The sequence below is a fragment of the Diabrotica undecimpunctata genome, chromosome 1, assembly GCF_040954645.1.
Source record: "Diabrotica undecimpunctata isolate CICGRU chromosome 1, icDiaUnde3, whole genome shotgun sequence".
In the NCBI taxonomy this organism is placed as follows: domain Eukaryota; kingdom Metazoa; phylum Arthropoda; class Insecta; order Coleoptera; family Chrysomelidae; genus Diabrotica; species Diabrotica undecimpunctata.
Genome location: NC_092803.1, coordinates 106,742,573 through 106,762,685, shown reverse-complemented (window position 1 = coordinate 106,762,685; position 20,113 = coordinate 106,742,573). Strand labels below are relative to the sequence as shown.

General features: G+C 34.2%; 1 protein-coding gene across 1 annotated transcript in view; it reads left to right on the top strand.

Moving 5' to 3' along the window:
* The first annotated feature begins 351 nt into the window (after positions 1-351).
* LOC140451951 (uncharacterized) overlaps positions 352-20,113 on the top strand; it is a 139,118-nt gene continuing 119,356 nt past the window's right edge. The window contains exon 1 of the mRNA XM_072545939.1: positions 352-546. The gene's annotated coding sequence lies outside the window, so the exon portion shown is untranslated. The remainder of the gene's footprint in view (positions 547-20,113) is intronic.

Here is a 20,113-nt window from a genome sequence, read left to right as displayed (position 1 = left end):
AAATAATCATAAAGCAAACAGAAACTAAAAATAAGCATTACATATATAGGTACTCACTAGAGCGGACAAAAAGGCTATTATTGATTTTTTGAAAGCGCTGTCAGCCAGACAAGAGAATGTTGTATTTAATAAAAATCAAAGAGGATATTTATATTGAAAATATTTATAACTAAAATAAATGTTGAATTATTATTAAAGTTATGCTATATTTTATTTTTAGATTAAACTATAATATTTGGAATACCAAACATTTTATCCATAAAGAATTCTTATACAACGGTTAAATCTGTCAACACAGCCCGCATATCAGCTGGAAAAGAGCATGCGCATCTGGCAAAATATGATCTTACGGATAGTGCGCGTACGTGCTCTAAGCGCTGGCTTCGCCCTATTCTAAATTAATAAAAACTTTGTTATTTGTTTGTTGATATTAACCTAAAGTTGGATACTGGGGTGCAAAATGGATGTGTCAAGTGTCTTTTGTGATCTGGGACATGTCCCGAAAGTGATACGTTGGCGAAAAAAGCGAGATTAACCTCATTTTGGGTAAGTGGACTTGATGACAGTTTATGTGTGTCCTTGGTCGAAAGGGTGTTATAAATACGGTAAATCGTGTTTTTATGCATGTGCGTACGGAATGTCAGTCATTCATTTGTTTATTTTGACATATTTTTTATTCTTGTAGAGGTACAAATCATTAATAATGTAACAAAAACAAGGTGGGCTTTGAGCTGTCATTTTAGACGTTGATTTTCCATCTTGCTCATTTTCATTTTTGGGCAATGAGTAAAATATAGAACATGCGAGACATTTAAATCCTTTTTTTTTGGTAATTTGTTCATGTTAATGAAAGTAACAGTCTTTTATGTTATCTGTTTTTTTTATGTTAACAGCTATTATCAACGCAGTGGGTGATACCGTTTCGAAATATCGACCCTACTCTCCCTCTTTTTCTGTTTGGTGTTTCCTAACTTCTCGATTAGGGGGACATGATTGACAATATGTGTGTGTGTGTGTGTTTGGAGAGTTGGCTTGGAAACTAGTCCTTTAGCCACAGAATTGTAATGTAAGATATTAGATGATTGACAATAGAAAGACAAATTATCTTGATTTGTAATAAATGGAAATTTATTTAAATATTTCAGACAGGAATTTTAAAAGTAAACAACTGGTTAAATGTTATATTTTTCTTATTTGCTAACCTTAGGTTCTTTGTTTTGATCTCACCAGTTTTTGTCAAGATGGTAGCCCAAATATTCCACCAAAATATCAAGCATGGAATGAGGGAAGAAATCGGGTCATCGGCCCCAATGCAGACTAAAATATTTAGTCCAATAATATTTACACAGAACATTCGTTTTTACAGACAATAAAATAAAACAAATAAAATAATACAAAATTCAAAACCCAAGAATCTAAGGGAACAAAAGTAAACATGTAAGTGTAGACTGGGCAGTTTTGAAGTAATCAGCTTATAACTTTACTCACAATTGAAATTTGATAAAAATAGAAATACATATGTATATATATATATATATATATATATATATATATATATATATATATATATATATATATATATATAACCTAGAGCTAAGGTTAATACACTTGAGTGCAAAATAATCGACTCAAAATTATTTTGCGAAAGTACATCTGCTGTTTCAATCTAAAAAATGTAAATTTAAAAATATTTACTGTACAATCATCAACCTCATTATTGAGTTTTAAAAAAGTTTTGTTTTTTGGTAAATCGGATGACGTATTATAAATAAATAATGCGACACAGAGAGGGGTCAGAATTTGACTCATTGAAATCGACATGCACCGACTTAACGTGTTCGGTTAACATCGTACGCATCAATTTTCATAGCAATCCACTAACACATCAGTCACTTAAGTTCGCAAATGCATAACAAATGGACACCACATCCGTCAAAGCAGCTCAAGCAGTAGCATTATTGAGAGATGGCCTGAGCCAGAGGACCGTGGCAAATCGACTAAATTTAAGTCAATCTGCTGTGTCCTGAGTGTATCGTCGGTACCACGATACTAGTGACTATGTCCACCGAAAAGGATAAGGCCGTAAACAAATAATAACAGAGAGAGTTGATCGATTTCTTGTATCGAAATCTCTGAGAAATTGACATTTGACTGGTACTAATCTCAAAGAAGAGCTTAGAGAGGTCCGAGGTTTGGTTACCAGCGTTTGGACAGTCAGAAGGAGACTGAAGGCAGCCAACCTGATACCAAAAAGGGCACCTACGGGCCCCAAGCTAACTGCAGCCCAGAAGCAATGGCCATTAGAATTTGCTCGCGAACATCTGGATTGGGACGACTATCAATGGAGTCAGGTATTATTCTCCGACCAAAGTAGGATCTGTCTACAATGCAACGACAAGAGGCGTCGAGTCTATAGAAGGCCAAAAGAGCGATTTGCTCAATTTTGTATACGAGAAATTATGTCATATTGAAGCGGTTCTTGTATGTTTTGGGCAGGCATTTCCATGGATGGGAAAACTGAGTTAGTTTTCGTGCCTGCTAGAGGACGTGAAGGCGGTTTAACGGCGGATTGTTACATCAGAGACATTTTGTAGGAACATGTGGTTCCATACGCGGGATTTATTGGTAATGCCTTTATTTTAATGCACGATAATGCATGATGTCATACCGCACGAGTCACCACCACCTATCTGACTGAGATCAGTATACCCACAATAAATTGGCCTGCGTTAAGCCCGCACATAAATCCAATAGAGCATGTTTGGGATGAGCTTAAACAAAGGGTCCGGGACAGGAATCATGCACCAAGGAGGATAACAGAATTGAGAGCTGCGCTTAATGATGAATGGGAAGCAATGCCTCAAGAATTTATTAGAAAAGTCATCCGATCCATGCCAAATCGATAGGAAAGTGTAATTAGGAGTAGTGGTGGTAATATCAAATACTGAAAAATAAAAAAATTCATTTTGTTATTGATGATTTCTCTGTTCATAACGTCTTTCTTGCATTAGTTCCAATGATGAATATCTGGAAACTCTGTTCATATTGCATATTGTTTTTATAATGTTTCTTCCAAATAATGCAATAGCAGTTTTTGTAAGTTCAATAATAAATTTATTGTTTGCACATTACATCTTCTTATTTTTTTACTTCTTACATTGAAACAGAAAGTGTAATCTCAAATATTGCTTTTGAGTCGATTGTTTTGCACTCAAGTGTACTATTACAAGAATTAATATTAATCTCAACAGTCTTCGGGGTTGAACAGTATTGATTATCATTGTCCTGAGCTTTCAACATCCTCATTGATGTCTTCCAGTAAGTTTCGATATTGCTTCACTCTTTACAAACATTCCTATAGACGAAACTCTAAACATTAATGAAAACCAAATACAGTATCCAGCAAGACCACTCATCTCTCATTAAACATTGTATGTCCAACACTTATTTCATCTTCCAAAATCAATTCTACAGGCAAATAAATGGTGCCCCAATGGGCTCTGCCCCAACGGGCTCTCCACTATCTCCAGTAATTGCCAATATCTTTATAGAAGACTTCCGATTCAATTTCAGCTCTAGGTCAACACCATCTTCATACAGGTCACAAAATTGATTTTGAAAATTCTGGACCCATAGCCCCCAACCCCTTCTATAAACCAAGAATTATTCGAAAAGCCATAGAAATTGAAAAAAGGACAAATTGTCTCAATAAAAGAGATGACGGCATATGGTTACCTTCGACATGGAGATCATAATGAAAATATCTTCTGCTCCACCTGCCAATCAGGTCACCATCGACAGTATAAATGAACCGTCGGTTGTATATACATTACATATATATATATATATATATATATATATATATATATATATAGTTTATCAGAATTTTAATTTTTGATTTCTGGTAACAATTGCCTTAATATGAATATCTAAATTACTGCAATTTACGAATCTCTATTTTATTCACTTTCCTCATTATTTTGTCTTCTTTAACTTTATAACAACTGGATTGTGTGGCAAAACTATGTCTGCTTTTATTTTAAATTTTACCATTCATAGCATTCTAAAGATAAAGGGTCTTCACCCTCTTGGTAACTTTTTTTATTTGCACTTTTTCTTCTTTAGAGTAATATTATACTAAAATTTAAATTTAATGTTATCATCAGATACTTCAAGGTTTAAATATTTAACAATTAAATCACTTTACTAAACAAATGTTTTGTAAACATTTCACTGTCTAGTATGTTATGGTTCTGAAACTATTTTCTTGTGGCATGTTTTTTCATTAATATTTTATATGGGAATAAACCACAATAAAAGTTCCATTGTTTGTATTTTGTTATAAGTTATTTCCTACAATATAAACATATTCATATTAATTTCTTTCTCTATTTTGACCACAAACAGTCATTAGTATAGTAATCAGTTTCAAATATTGTTTTTCAACTATTTTTGTGTATTATTATTGACAAAAGTAATTAACTGAAGGTCGTGATTTGAAAATTACAATGATTTAATATTGAGGTCATTCATTGTCTTGCAATTGCTTAAGTATTTAAAAAATGGCAAACTTCACATTTTTTATTTTTTAGAGGTAAGTATGGAGCAATTTTGAGCAACAAAATAAAAAAAAACATATTTTTTAATGGAATAAAAAATATGGATTAATGTATATTATTCTTATGGAAATTATTAAAAGATTAATTTTATGGAAAAATTTAATGGAATAAAAAAAAGGCGTTTTTTGGTGCTTGTTGCTTTTCAGATAAAATTTGTTAAATAAATAGATCAGTGACCACCGTTAGGCGCTATAATAAGTATGTATTGATAAAAAAATGGATCCATTTGTTATATACTTGGTATACAAATATATGCTTGTTCACCCAATAAATAATACAAGAATCCTTAGGCGCATATACACTACATTAACCCTAGATTACCGGACTTGTTTAGCCGCACGTGATTACCGGACTATCATAAATTTTACTACCTATAAAAAATGCCTTGTAAATTACAAAACGTATATTCAAAATCTGAACAGGAGAGATTTTTTATCACTATAATAACATATTTTAAACGATAAATAATAGAATTGGTTAATGTTTTAAACACTCGGTGCAAATTTTTCCACGATGCTCACCGCATATCGCATGCTTGCGTACTTGGCAATATATAGTTGTCATCAAAGTAGCGGTTGCGAATATTTGTTTCATCCATGGTTCGGCAGGAGACTGGCTCAAATCAACCATATACTGGTACCGAGAGACGGGCTTTTTACCTCGTTTTAATGTGTTGTATGTGTAAATGACATAGGAATTAATACTGGCTATATTAACCATATTACCATATCATAAAATACTCACAACGGCCATCTTCGGGTTTTCCTGTTACAGCTCATGTTGGAACACATTTGGTCAAAAGTATCTACGCCTGATTTTGAGTTATTGTAATTTTTTATAATTATAGGCTTGCCTGTTTCTTCTGGTACTTCTGCGGTGCAAAGTTGAAAGCAGTAAAACTAATTTCTGTTTTTTAGGGACGTAAGATAAAGTTTTCTTGTGATCAAAACAGAACATCGAAAAGTTTGCATTTCGATCTTTTAGTGCCAACATATCTGTGGGAATTTCTTTTTTGTTTTTGCGAAGAGTACCTAAATGCTGTTAATTTATATGGCTCTTGTAACAGTTAATCGACTAGTTTCACTGACTGAAACCAGTTGTCCATGGTTATGTTCCGATTTGATCCGTGGACAGATGTTAGTTCTTTGACATAATGCTCTGCTAGTGGAAAACCATTGGTATTAGTTTTTTCCCAAATCGGGACTTGCATCCAACATATATTTACTGGAGGAATCACATAACATAACAATCTTAATCCTGTAATTTGAAGGTTTATTGGGGATTACATCCTGAAAGGACATCTTCCCCGGAATCCTAGCAGTTGCTCATCAATTGTAAGATATGATGGAGTATATGAAGTGCGGCATAAATCAATGAAAATATCCCATATTTCGCGGATGTGAGTGAAAGGATCATTTACTTGTTTCTCTTGCCTTGTTTGCTTTTCGTCAAATCTTATACAATTTAGTAGAAATGTAAAGCGATTACAACTCATACACGCTCTGTAAAACGTTCCTGAAATGGAGGTGTTAAACATATATTTTGCAGATAAATGGTTATCTTTTTTTGGGACAGAAAGGACAAGAATTGCAAGTAAGGCTCTTAATTCTTCAATTGATATTTGAGACACATTTTCATGATTATTATGTTTCTCGGCTTGTCTGACAATTTCTGAATTTGTATGTTGCAAAATAATTTCAAATAGCATGTTTGGAAAGAAATGTAAGAAGTGTTCATTAAAAGTATTACAGTGTTTAGCGGTACCTCTGGGACCTGATACGAAGTGAATAAGATTCCTTGCAGCTGTCCTTCTTGATTTATGGGGAACTTCGGTCGACCACTTATGACCATTCTTACCCTTAAAACTTTTTTTTGTTGGGACCACTACCTACTTTGATTTTCCAGATATCGACCTAGAAACTTTCTCAATATCCGAAATGGCACCTTGTCCTGCCGGTTCATTAGAACAAGGAGATACAATCAAATCTTCGACAGCTTCATTATCTGAGTGTGAAGATTCTATCTCCAGATTATCTTCTTACCAGTCGCTGCTACTGTTTTCGAAGGGATCTGAGTCAAAGTCTTCACCAATCATAATACGCGCGGCCTCTTCTTCCAGTTCTTTTTCTGTCAGTGGCCTTTTGGAATCCATTTTACTGAAATAAAAAAATATATTGTTCTGAAGCTATTTCTTTGGGTCATCTTATGTAATTTACTATTTTATTTGGGAATAAAACCACAATGTTAGTTTGAAATTAATTTATTTGACGTTTCGACTTCCACTTCGGAAATCGTTATCAAAATACCGATTACAAAAAACGATTTCCAAAGTGGAAGTCGAAACGTCAAATAAGTTAATTTCAAACTAAAATTTTGGCTGCATTCCCAAATAAAATAGTAAATTCCAAAATTTATATTTAATACAAGGATACAAAATAAAATAATGAGCTAACAACTTACCTCTATGAAATTTATTCGAAGACGATGGAAATAGCCAAAAAAATGTACACCTACTAATAAAACTATCGTAGATACCGGAGCTTCGTAAAATTGACGACGAAAGTGTGAAAACTAGGTATATTGTAGAAATTTTAAATAGTACAACTCCACACAACACTATCTAGCTAACGACTAAATTAGAAGGTAACGAGCGGCCAGGACCGAGCGGTGACTGTAAGTAGCCGAAGATACTTAAAGCAGTATGCGGATCGTAAAATTTACCCATGTCCGGTAATCTAGGGTTAAGAATTAAGACAATGGTTTTTGTAATCATCATCTGATGATGAATTGATAAATAGATCACCATCAAGGTGTTCCATGGTAACATAAGTCTTCACTCATCGATACACATCTGCAGGCTAGCAATATAAGATCGTATCGAAGCATCAATTTAATTCAACGCACTTATAAAACGCCTGCCTGTTGCTACGCGTTCTCTAATACCGGGCGACAGAATTTGAAATTGAGAACACTGCGACACGGGCATCGAGCGGCTCATCGACGCTGATTCATAAAAGGTACATATATGTATAAGACAATTCCTTTAAAGAACGCCACGTTTTTGTTGCCACGCGACCGGCGACAAAAAATATTATATGTGCCCTTTTATAACGTCGGTGAAATGTCCGATGCCTGTGTTGCGGCGTTCTCAAATTCTGTCGCCCGGAATTAGAAAACGCGTCGCGACAGGCGTTTTATGAGTAGATTGAATTAAATTGGTGCTTTTATGCAACGCGTTTATTGTCGTTGATGCTTCAATAGCATGATACTATAACAAACAAGGTATGCTCACTTGCCGTTCTAATTTTAATCGACTTTGCGCATGACGTCATAGCGAGACAAAGATAGGGGACTTGTGTGGATCTTATTTTAACGATTCATCATATGGCAAGGTTGTTCCATTACTGTAATGAACAACTTCGAAACTTAAACAATTAACGGTAAGTATACCTCGATGTCATATCTTGCACTAAGAAGTCATAACAAGTTACTTTCTGTGACAACGTGGTTTGAAAATTAATTAGTAATTTGTAAAATTAATTAAAGAAATATATGAATCTTCGATTTGATTGTGTGTATTACAAACAAAATAGATATTACTACAAAACATAAATTAAATATAAAAAATCGGTAAAATGTAAATAATTTGAAATATAAGGAAAAGCAGGTCATACTTCAGACTTTATGAATATCATTTAAACATTTATTTTACAATCTTCGTGATTTTTCTCTTGCGGATATTATAATTATCTTTAATATTTTTATTTAGAATTAGTATTTTAAAATACATTTCACATATAAAAAAAGTAATTTTACATCTTCGCAACATTTACATATTTTGCAGCTTCTATTTGGGTTTTTAAATAATTTTTAGTTATTTTTAATTTGTTGCCATTATAACTACTAAAAATATATTCCAGTTCACTACATTTAGTTATAAATTCCAGTGTTGGTTTGAGTAAACCACCCTCAGAAACGTGGTTTACCCAAGTAAACGATTTATCGTTAGCGTCCGGAATATATCCAAGTATTTCTTTTTTTTTTGTAACTTAAATGCAATGAAACCGGCTAAATTTTACAATTCATCCCATTCCAGTTCTTTTATATTCGAATTAATAAAATCTTGATGACTGTCAATTAAATCTTCAGGATTAATTTCTGCATCACCACTAGGAATGTTTAGCGAGGAAAAGATCTCTTCAGTGACAATTTCATAATTAATTATACTATTAGTAGTAATATTCCACTATAGTTTTTTTTAAACAATAGTCAGCTTCTGTAAAATGTTTGGATCATATTCTCGCGGTTTCTACATTAAATTTGTCTCGCTGAAAACACTTGAAGACCCATACTTTACGCATTTGTTTGTCTCTAGGAAACACAAAAAAACGACACTTCGAAAAAGATTTACTTTTTTTATTATAATTGTTTAAATATTATACTTCTTTATAAAGTAGCTACAGGTAGTCGAGAGGAAGTTGCGTACGATATATAAATTAAGTGATATTAACACAGTAAACTGAATGTTTTCACCACAAAATTTATATAACAATATAATATACAAAGTCTTTACTACATCAATGAATAAATAAAAATCTCATTCACTACGTTTTGAAGCACACAGGATAGCAACAGATAGAGCATTTAACTTGGCATCATTAAAGTTGTCTCGGGTTTACGTCACAGGTGTGCGAGAGAGATGCAAGAACATGCGCGTTGACTATCTTGTTAGTTGTTAGTTATAGTATCATGCTTCAATAGGAACTTATTTTTGCTAGCCTACAGACGGGTATCGATATGTGAAGGAACACCTCGATGGTGAACTTATCAAGGAAATTGAAAAACAACCATCTTTGTAAAATTCATCATCAGATGATTACAAAAACCATTGTCTTAATTCTTTATGTAATGTATTATGCGCCTAAGGATTCTTATTGTTTGTCGCCACTAATTATGCGCCCTGTTTGTATAACAGCTCCCTTAAATATTCTATTTATATGGGATTACACAACAATTATTGATTGTAATGGAAATTACATTTTACATTTGTTTTTGATGTTTCGACGTTTCCAAATTATAGTTAAATTAAGAAATTCTGCTTCCTAAGAGAACTGGAAGCTCCTTAAAGATGGCGCATTAACTACAGCTGTTTAATTCAAATATCTCCAAAAGGATTGTCTTTTAACATTCTGTAAATTTATTTAGTGGAATGTACCCAATCGTTCGGAGTGAGTACGAAGGGATATTTTACATTTTTATTCATAGATTTTTTGTCTTTCAAAATTTCAAAATTTTGACATAATGTTTAACAAATTTAGATTTTTTATACAAAAATTATGCTCTTATATGACGTCTACATGACGTGTCATTTTCGAGAAAAATCGATTTGTACTTTTCATTTATCATTGAAAATGTTTCCATTGACTAACAAATTTATTTCTAATCGAGAAAGGTAGATATGAAAAATAAACAATATAGCTATTTTATTCATGTCATAATTATTTTGTATATTATAACATATAGGATGAACCATTCAAGATGGTTGAAAAATTTTTAAGGACCTACCTACGCTATTTTAATTAGCTTGTATATCAACTACCTATTATTTTATAGAATTTTTCATATAAAAATCAATTCACGTCATTCAAGATTTACGATGTCAGAGCACCACAGCGTTGCCAAAACATCAGAATTATTAATAGGTGAGGAATTTTTAAAATGTCAACTATTTAAGAATACACTTGTCAGCTGAATTGTTTAAATGTTGAAAATAATCACATTTTTAAAACTTCTTTTTTCACTTTTCAATAGTGTGGGAAACTAGATAGGTTTAATCGATAATGTTATTAAAGATCACATAAAAATATATAATTTTAAATACATTTTAAACCTCAAATACTGAGGTAATAAATGAATCAATAACTTTTATTATGTAATACTGCATCTATAAAAAAATTAGGGACAATTCACTGTGATATTAGAGATTTTTTGTGCAAGCAAATACGTATACGTAACGTATCTTTTTGACATAAGTATGCGCATTAATGGTTGAACTAACGTATCTAGATACGTATTACCTAACGTAACGGGCTGGTACGTTACGTTCATACGCATCCCTATCGAGCCGAAGGTAACCGAATGCACAAGGGGATCTTACCCGATTACCAAAATATCAACATTCAACATCCACATTTCAACAGCAATGAAGATGATTTGTTCTTGTTGAAGGAAGCCGTAGGCAAGAACCCTTACGACCATCCAGAAAGGTGGAATTTAATCCAAAATCGAAAAATATTTTTACATTTTATATCAGACATGGTATTGTAGCGTGATTAAATAAAACGAGCGGTTCGAATTTATATACATATATTTATTTATAAGTTTACAGTTCGGTACTCTCTTATCAACTAAACTCAATCCTAAAAACGTTACATATATATAACAAAGTTACTATGTTCTAGAATATTCTGGTGTTGTCCCACCTCTAATTCGCCTACGTGACCGGTTATTCTCTCTCGCACTCGATACATCGCAAATGTTCTAGAAGAGTATTAGAGATGCAATGCAACCGTTACGTGGGCCATGCCAAAAGTATGTTCGTAACACTGCTCCCCTCTTAAATCTGATCGTCCCGATCAGCAACTCTATAGGTAGGCACAGGATGGCGGAATCTACAGGACTCTCCAGCTCTGCATGAACCCTTTAGAAAGAAATAACAGTCTACTGACTTTGAAGGATACGATCTCATCGGGTTAATGCAACACACAGTAATTCGTACGCCGGTGTCTCGGAAGAGTACTTCAAGCATGCTTCTGACAATCTTCCAGTCCAGATTATCTAGTACCTGGCCTATCTTGGGTAAGGCCAAATTCTTGATGTCGTAATTGCACACAATTTTCTTCAAATTAGTTAGATCACGCCATATATCCTCGTAGCTTGCCCTGTCTGTATAAGACTTCCTGGTCACCATATACAGCAAAGATCGAGAACCATCTTCTAATCTCAGTACTCTTCCAACTTTAGGCTGCTGGTTTTTTAACTCGTCCAAACGACCGAATTTCTTATAAAATGCGGATGAGATTCCTTTAGTCATCTCAAGATCTTGAGCAACACAGTGGGCTAGAGAGACGTTATGCGGAACACTAAAAAGATCCTGCTGAACTTCTGTGGTTACGCCGAATCTAGCACTCTTTCTCTCTGCGTAATTTGTCATAAATTCATTAAAGCTTGGTCGCCGGTCATCTTTGATCTCATGTTGAAGGGTTCGTGCTTCTTTTGTTTCATTTTAGCCAGCATATGGTGCAAGACGATTTATGTGAACTACTTTTGGTTTACCTTTCGGCAACTTCTTAATTCGGTATATTACGTCATTTATTTTCTTTTTAATTTCATACGGACCTTCCCATTGTCTTTGTAGTTTGGAAGACAAGCCTCGACGACGTTGTGGATTATAAAGCCAAACAAGATCACCTACTTCATAACTTTCACTCTTGCATCGAGAATCATATTGATCTTTCATTCTGTCACTGGCTATCTGGATGTGTTGTCGGGCAAGTTCATGAATGTTGTTCATTCTTAACTTCAGGCGGTCGACATAATCTTCGCTTGCAACATGTTCTTCGCTTGCAACATGTTCTTCGGAAGGTCTGCAGCCAAACTCTAGGTCGCAGGGCAAACGAACTTCACGACCTAACATCAGGCAGGTTGGAGTCTGGCCTGTAGTTTCATTCACGGCCGAGCGGTAGGCCATTAGGAATAAATGAATATGCTGGTCCCAATCTCTTTGATGTTCTGATACAACCTTGGATAGGTGTTTACCCATTGTTCGGTTCATTCTCTCGACCATTCCGTCTGATTGAGGATATCGGTGCGCTAATCAGAGCCATTTGTAAGTGTTCAAAAGCTCTTTGACACTCTTCGCTCCATGTATATTCTTTGCCTTCTTCTGTCAACTTTGTTAATGGCTTGGAGATATTGGCAAATCCTTTGACAAAACGGCGGTAATATGTACATAGGCCAAGAAAACTTCTAATTTCGTGTTTATCTCTTGGTACTGGCCAATCCTTAATTGCTGCAAGTTTTTCAGGATCAGCTGTTACACCATTACTTGCTACAATATGTCCCAAGTACTTCACTTCTCGTCGAAACAAGTGACATTTCTTCGGACTCAACTTCAGATTCGCTGCCCGCAATCGTTGAAAGACTTCTGTTAGATTATTAGCATGTTCATCGAAGGATCTTCCAACTACAATTACATCATCCAAATAAACCAGGCATGTTTTCCATGTTAGACCTCTTAAAACTGCATCCATTAATCTTTCAAATGTGGCCGGGGCATTACATAAACCAAAGGGCATAACTGTGAACTGCCAAAGCCCTGATCCTATCGAGAATGCGGTTTTTTCACGATCAGCTGGCTCCATGTCTACTTGCCAATATCCACTTTTCAGATCGAGTGTGGAGAACCAACGAGAACCAGAAAGTGTATCCAAAGTATCGTCTATTCTGGGCAACGGATAACTATCTTTTTTAGTTACTGCATTGAGCTGTCGGTAGTCAATACAAAAACGTGTTGAATCATCTTTCTTTTTTACTAGGACTACTGGTGATGTCCATGGACTGTTTGATGGTTCAATTACCCCTTGTTTGTTCATATCTTTGATGATGTCTTCGGCTTCATCTCTTTTCGCAAATGGAAGTCGTCTAGGTTGTTGTCTGATTGGCTGAGCGTCTCCGGTATTAATTTTATGCTTTACTATGCTTGTTTTGCCATTATCCTTCTTATCCATGGCAAAAACATCTTGAAATTCTATCAGCATAGACTTCACTTTTTTAGTTTGTTCATCATCAAGATCTTGGCACGTTTTAATCATCGTCTCAACAAGCTCCTTTGGATACTTAGATTTCGACGGTTTCTCATTAGTATTCATGGAACAAATCGAAGCCACGGGAACACACTGTCCGATCAAAGTTCTTTTACTTAACTTAATAGCAGTTCCCTTTAAATTCATAACTCTTACAGGAACGACATCTCGAATTCTCACCAAAGCTTTTGCTGTTAGGAACTCGGCATTATTCACATCTTCGACCATCCTTTAACTTCCCTCTCGGCAGTAACCATCAGGTCTGGTCATCAAAATTTTCTCACTATTACCGGGTATTGTTACGTCACAAGTAGTTATTAAGCTGATAACATCTTCTTTGTCTTCATGAAACGGCAACTCTTCACCACTGATCTCGAGAACTCCATCTTTGACATTCAATACAGCCCCAACTTTCCTTAGTAAATCCATCCCCAATATGAACTCATCGGAGATCTCTGCAATTAATACTGTATGTTTCACTGTGGTCTGGCCAATGGATACTGACATATTAGCCTCGCCATATGTATTAATTATCTCACCAGTTGCTGTTCTAAGCTTTACTGTTGCAGGCAATAATTTAAGATGGCCTCGTACTACTTCTGGCCGTGCAATAGTTCTCGTTGCACCTGTATCTACCAAAAACGATCTACATTTATTATTGATACGACCCTCTATGTACAAGCTATGAATTCCACCTGAGGACGTAATGTTCACAGTTACTATGGGGGCTGTGTTTCTCGAGGTCGGCAGTTGCCCCTTGTTGTCGACCCGTTCTAGTTTTCCGACTGTTGTATCATTTTCTTGCAATTACGGCGAATATGACCTACGTCACCGCAATTCCAACATCTGGGCTCGCGTCTCTTCGGCATCGTGTTACGAACTACTTTTCGTACCATTTCTTCCAGACGTTCATCGTTTGGTTCGTCGCCTTCTTCAATGGTTCTTACTCGATGACTCCGTGAAGTTTGACTAGCTGTTTCATGTTCCAAGGCAATAGCGAGCGCTTCATCTAGAACTTTCGGTCTTGCTAGTCGTAAAGCTTTCTGTAATTCGCTTTCTTTTAACCCATTGACGAAGGTATCTACAGCAATTTCTTCTAAAATGTTGTCTGGTACCTCCGGATAAGCCAACCGCACTATACGAGCAACATCTGCTTCAAACTCTTGCAAATTTTCACTTGCTCGTTGAATTCTACTTCTTAGTTGCGCCTTGTAGACTTGTTGTAGATGGGCATCTCCATAACGTTTGTCTAGTCGGGTAAACAAGGTCTGGTAACATTTTTCTTGACCCTTAGGAATCGATCTTAGGATATCTGCAGCATCACCTCGTAAAGCAGCAGTCAAGGAAACAGCTTTTTCTTGTTCTGTCCAATGATTGACTGTCGCAATAGCTTCAAATTGTCTAAGGTATATGGACCAAGAAGACTTTCCATCAAATGGTGGCAATTTGAATCTCATATTATGTGTCGTTTCGTCTCGAGGTGATTCTTCTTTCACTACCGGATCTAAGGCTATTGTATTAACTGGTGGTAGTACTTTTGTGTTAGTTATCATGGTCTCTAATTGTTTGATCTTCTCTTCTACGTCTTCTATCTTGTCGTTTACATTTTTCTGTATCTTATCGAATGTTCTTGAGACTTCTTCAAATTTCTCATTGTTTTGATTACATACTTCTTTAATTATTTGAGAAGTCTCATCGAATCTTCTAGACACATTTTCAAATTTCTCGTCATTTTGTCTAGCTATTTCTTTAATAATTTGAGACGTTTCATTGAATCTTTCATCATTCTTTCGAGAAGATTCTTCTATCATTTGAGACGTTTCATCGAATCTTTTGGAAACAGTCTCGAATTTATCATCAGTTTTTTTAGAAGTTTCTTCTATCTTCATTAAAACTGCTTCTTCTGCTGACTGAAAATGGAATGTCTCTGGGTCATCTCCATTCTTGTTAAGAACAGTTTTTAGTCGTTCTTGGAGTATCTTCTTGGACCCGCTGCAGTCTTCATCGCGTTCTTCCAGTTGCTCACGCAACTGTTTTACTGAAAGTTGTACTAGCAGCATCTTTGGTCAGGCACACACGTACTTTTTAAATGTTCTTTTCGTACAAAGATCACTACCGAACTACGCGGATGTTCCCGACGAACAATACTTTTCAAAAGTTCAAAAGTCTTTTTCAAAAGTCACTGCTGAATTTCTTTTACTCACACCGTAACACCACTGTAGCGTGATTAAATAAAACGAGCGGTTCGAATTTATATACATATATTTATTTATAAGTTTACAGTTCGGTACTCTCTTATCAACTAAACTCAATCCTAAAAACGTTACATATATATAACAAAGTTACTATGTTCTAGAATATTCTGGTGTTGTCCCACCTCTAATTCGCCTACGTGACCGGTTATTCTCTCTCGCACTCGATACATCGCAAATGTTGTAGAAGAGTATTAGAGATGCAATGCAACCGTTACGTGGGCCATGCCAAAAGTATGTCCGTAACAGTATCATAATTAAATCGACCGTATAGTCGTGCAAGATGTGGAGAAGAAGGGCATCTTCTATGTCTTCGTCTTCTTCATCATCAATAAAGGCACCTACATTTAATATCGCGTCCATCTCAAAAATTAAAAATTGTTCAAAAAAATATTTGTTATTTATTTTTGAATATCAAAAATAGGGTTAAATGACAAGGACAAGACTGGCACTGACAATTTATTAGTTAATCACTAATTCGATGAGGGCAACACCATCGTTACGTTGCGTACAGAACATTAACTCTCAATTTAACGTTCATCTTCTTCGATACGTTAGTTCTTTACGTATAGGGAGATACGTTACGTTAGGTAGTTACAAAAACTCCCTATTAAAAACGACTGGGAAAGTCTGTGTGGCAAAAAAGAAATAGAAAGTAGTATATATAAAAAAAGAAGGAATATTATGAAATGAATATACATAATTATTCTTCAGTATTCGCATTATCCAGATACATCCACAAAATAAAGGAAATCCACACATAATATACAAATATACATTTAATATAAGAAAATACAATAATTTATTTACTATTGGTTACCACACAATTATATTTAAAATATTACAAAATAATACATAAAACAAAAAAAAATATAGTGCAGTACATGTAAAGAACAGAAAGATAGCAAAATTGAAAAAATTACAATAGTCACTTTACACTTTGTTTACTAATATTCTCCAAGCCCACAGAAATAAGTCAAGGTCTATTGTACTAACATTTAGAATCATTCTGTTACTTAGAGAATGTTTAACAAAATTTCACCTATGAAACATGACTGTAAAATTTGGGAGAATAAAGGGATAAATCAATTAAAGAAAACAGATTATTCAATCAATCAGTCAGCCTTAGATCAATCAATTCAGTTAATCTTGGAATGAAGTAATTTATTCTGAAATGTAGTAGTCGCAGTACAAATATCACCGTATCATATGGATGTATACGGATGTCCGGATATATATGGATGTCGACTTCTGACCATAATATGTTAATCACATGCAGGTCTAAAGTATCTTTCTCTGTGGACATAGCCCTACTTTCACAGTCACCTGCATTCGTTCTAACACTATTTGTAAACCTATCATACATGTCTTGCACTACTCTGAGATATTCAGACGGCACTCCTGTTCTACTTAATGTCCACAACAATAGCTTTCTGATAACTTTGTCATATGCCTTCCCAAGAATACTAAATACTATGTGCAAATCTTTCTTACACTCTAAATTTATCCATTAGCTGTCTTATAATAAAAATTGCTGTTGTGTACCTGCCTTACATAAATTAAAATTGACTTCTAAAAAACTTTTATTTCTAGAACCTTACACTGAATTCTGTTAGATTTCACCATACATGTATGATAATAAAAACATTATATTGAATTCAGTGCTGCGAAAAATTGATTGAACAAAATAAAGCAAATGTTTACTGTTTACATTTACTGTTTACATTTACAATACAAAATACATATTAAAATCAGTCGTTAAAAGTAGTTAATTGCATACATGAAAAAGTATAGTAAAAATTGTTATTAATATTAAAGAAAACACACGGTTTCATTTGCACATCGAAATTGAACAATTGACCATATCCTGTTATGAAAACTTCCCAATTAAATGTACAATACTCTGATTCAATATAATGTAGTTCTAGTTAAAGCCCTTTAAATTCTACTTAACATTAACAATAACAATCAGAGCCAAAACAAAACTTTGAGTGTTTATTTAGTAGTCTTATTATTATTGTGTTTATGACTAAAATTTTAACATTTTTAGCCTATCATAGTTTAAGTATGAAGCTACAATAATTTTTTTGTTTTGGAAAAGGGTGAAGCAACAAATTTGTTGGCGTTTAACTGCATCAATAAATTAAATAAAACCCATGTATGAACTGGTCTTAATTACTAAATACATGATTTTTCCTGAAAAGCATAAAATTGTTCATGAGTATCTAATAACCTGTAGCGTCTCAACCTCGGCAGAAGTAACACGTATTTACAGTGGTTAAGTTTGTATACACGTGTGCTTAGTATTCCTTATAGTTTGTGTGGATAATTATAATGTGGCCACTTAGATAACAACTTATATAGAGTCATAATGAAGATGAAGAGATGATATATACGTTGATCAGTAAATTTTTAATTTACCTACATTGCCTAAATTTTATATATGTAAATAAACATTAATACGATTTATCCTCCTTAGCATTAATTTTATTTAATAATAATCTTCTCTAAAATCTCCTTTTTGAATCTCCGAAAAATCTTGATCGTTTATGTTTATTTCCATACCTGTATTAAGTAGTTATATAATCGTGGGTTTGAATACATACCCTTTCCTTCTGTTAAAAGATTCATAAAAATTTGGAATTGTAATGAGCTGCCAGTTGCAACGTTGAAAAATTCTTATTTAATATCTTTAATTTGGGCGATCGACTTATTTTGATCCAGAAACTTTTTTAAAAATTAATATTTGTTATATTAAAACATTTTTTTTCTTTCTTTTTTCAAGTTCTAGTAATTTGTTGTTAATTTTAGTTTGACTTATTTACGGTACTCTTTTTTCTGCTTCCCTTAATTCGTTGGTTATCTGGAATATTTTTCGTTCGCTTCTTTATTTCTAGCTATTAATGAAAATTTTTCGAGTGATTTAAACAAGTCGGTATTTTAGTACTAAAAATTTTTATCTATTTTATGTCGTATATAAAATAATATTTTGAATATTAAAATGATTACATTGTCACCCGTTGTAGCTAAAGTTGTTACTCGGCCGGTATGCATTTTCATTGTAATTCGTTCCGGCCAAGTTACCAAATAACAGTTGAATGTAGGTCGTTGACCCTCGAATATAATATTCTGGTTAGCCATGTATTCCTCGGTGCAATTTGTATTCCTGGTTTTTCGTGTCTTTCTTGAAACTCATCGTTTAAGACCGGAACCTGTACGACTTTTATTGGCTTTCTCTTTAGTTCCTTAAGGGTGGATTGATTCTCAAAGTTGCTGTAAAGTGAACTATTAAAGGTTAGAAATGTGATCAAAAATTATTAAAACCGGCTGATAAAATCTAAGCTTTTATTTTAAGAATTTATAACTAATCTACGAAATATATGTAAATAAATTTATGTTTGTATGATTAATGATATTGTATTACTTAGCAATAATCCTCAAAAACGGGGGCTTCGCATGGAAATACTTTAAATTATGTGTATGTGTTATGCTTAATTTGTAGTAAGTATGTATTCATTCATGTACGACCGCCTCATCTTCTTAGCATACGTTCGATACATATTCGCCAGTTTCCTATAAATGTTTTTTCTTGTTCTTTTTCTTCTTCTCTTGAAGCCATCTGTTCTATACCGGTCGTACTACAACTAATTAGTTTATTGTACATCTTCTTAACTTTTATACAAATCCTCGAGACTTCAGCAGATCTGTTGCATATTCCTAAGCTTTCCGCGAATAACCCATGGGCTGTTAATTTAGTCCTGATATACCCAGTTCTTGTCCTGAGTTCTTGATATGCCCTGAGTTCTTGTATCAAGGCGAGATCTAACTTTATCATAATCGTAGGTTCTGCGTAAGTTGCCTGTCTGTAATGCAGGTTCTCTTGCAAGACGCTGAGTGGGGTTATTGTGATCTATTTGGGACAGAAATAATCCGACCTTCCTGCTCGTTTCTTTTATATTATTATTTGTGGATGAGTAACTAACTTATTTCTGGGCCATCTCTTTTTTCAATTTTATTGTGTGCCATGCATGCCCTGTGCACGATTATGTTACATCAGGATTTGGGGGACGCAGTAGTCGCAGTACAAATATCACCGTATCATATGGATGTATACGGATGTCCGCATATATATGGATGTCGACTTCTGACCATAATATGTTAATCACATGCAGTTCTAAAGTATCTTTCTCTGTGGACATCCGTCAACGACATAGATGGGATAGAAGAAATGTAGAAGGGTTGGCTGTATTCATTTATAGTAGTGGTTTACATGTAAGCATCTCTATTCCCAGTTAATGATTGTATTTCTGTGTTGCAGGCAGAGATTTAGGCAATCTTGCATTGTGCAAGAGAAATTAACGTGAGTGCTTTGGAACTC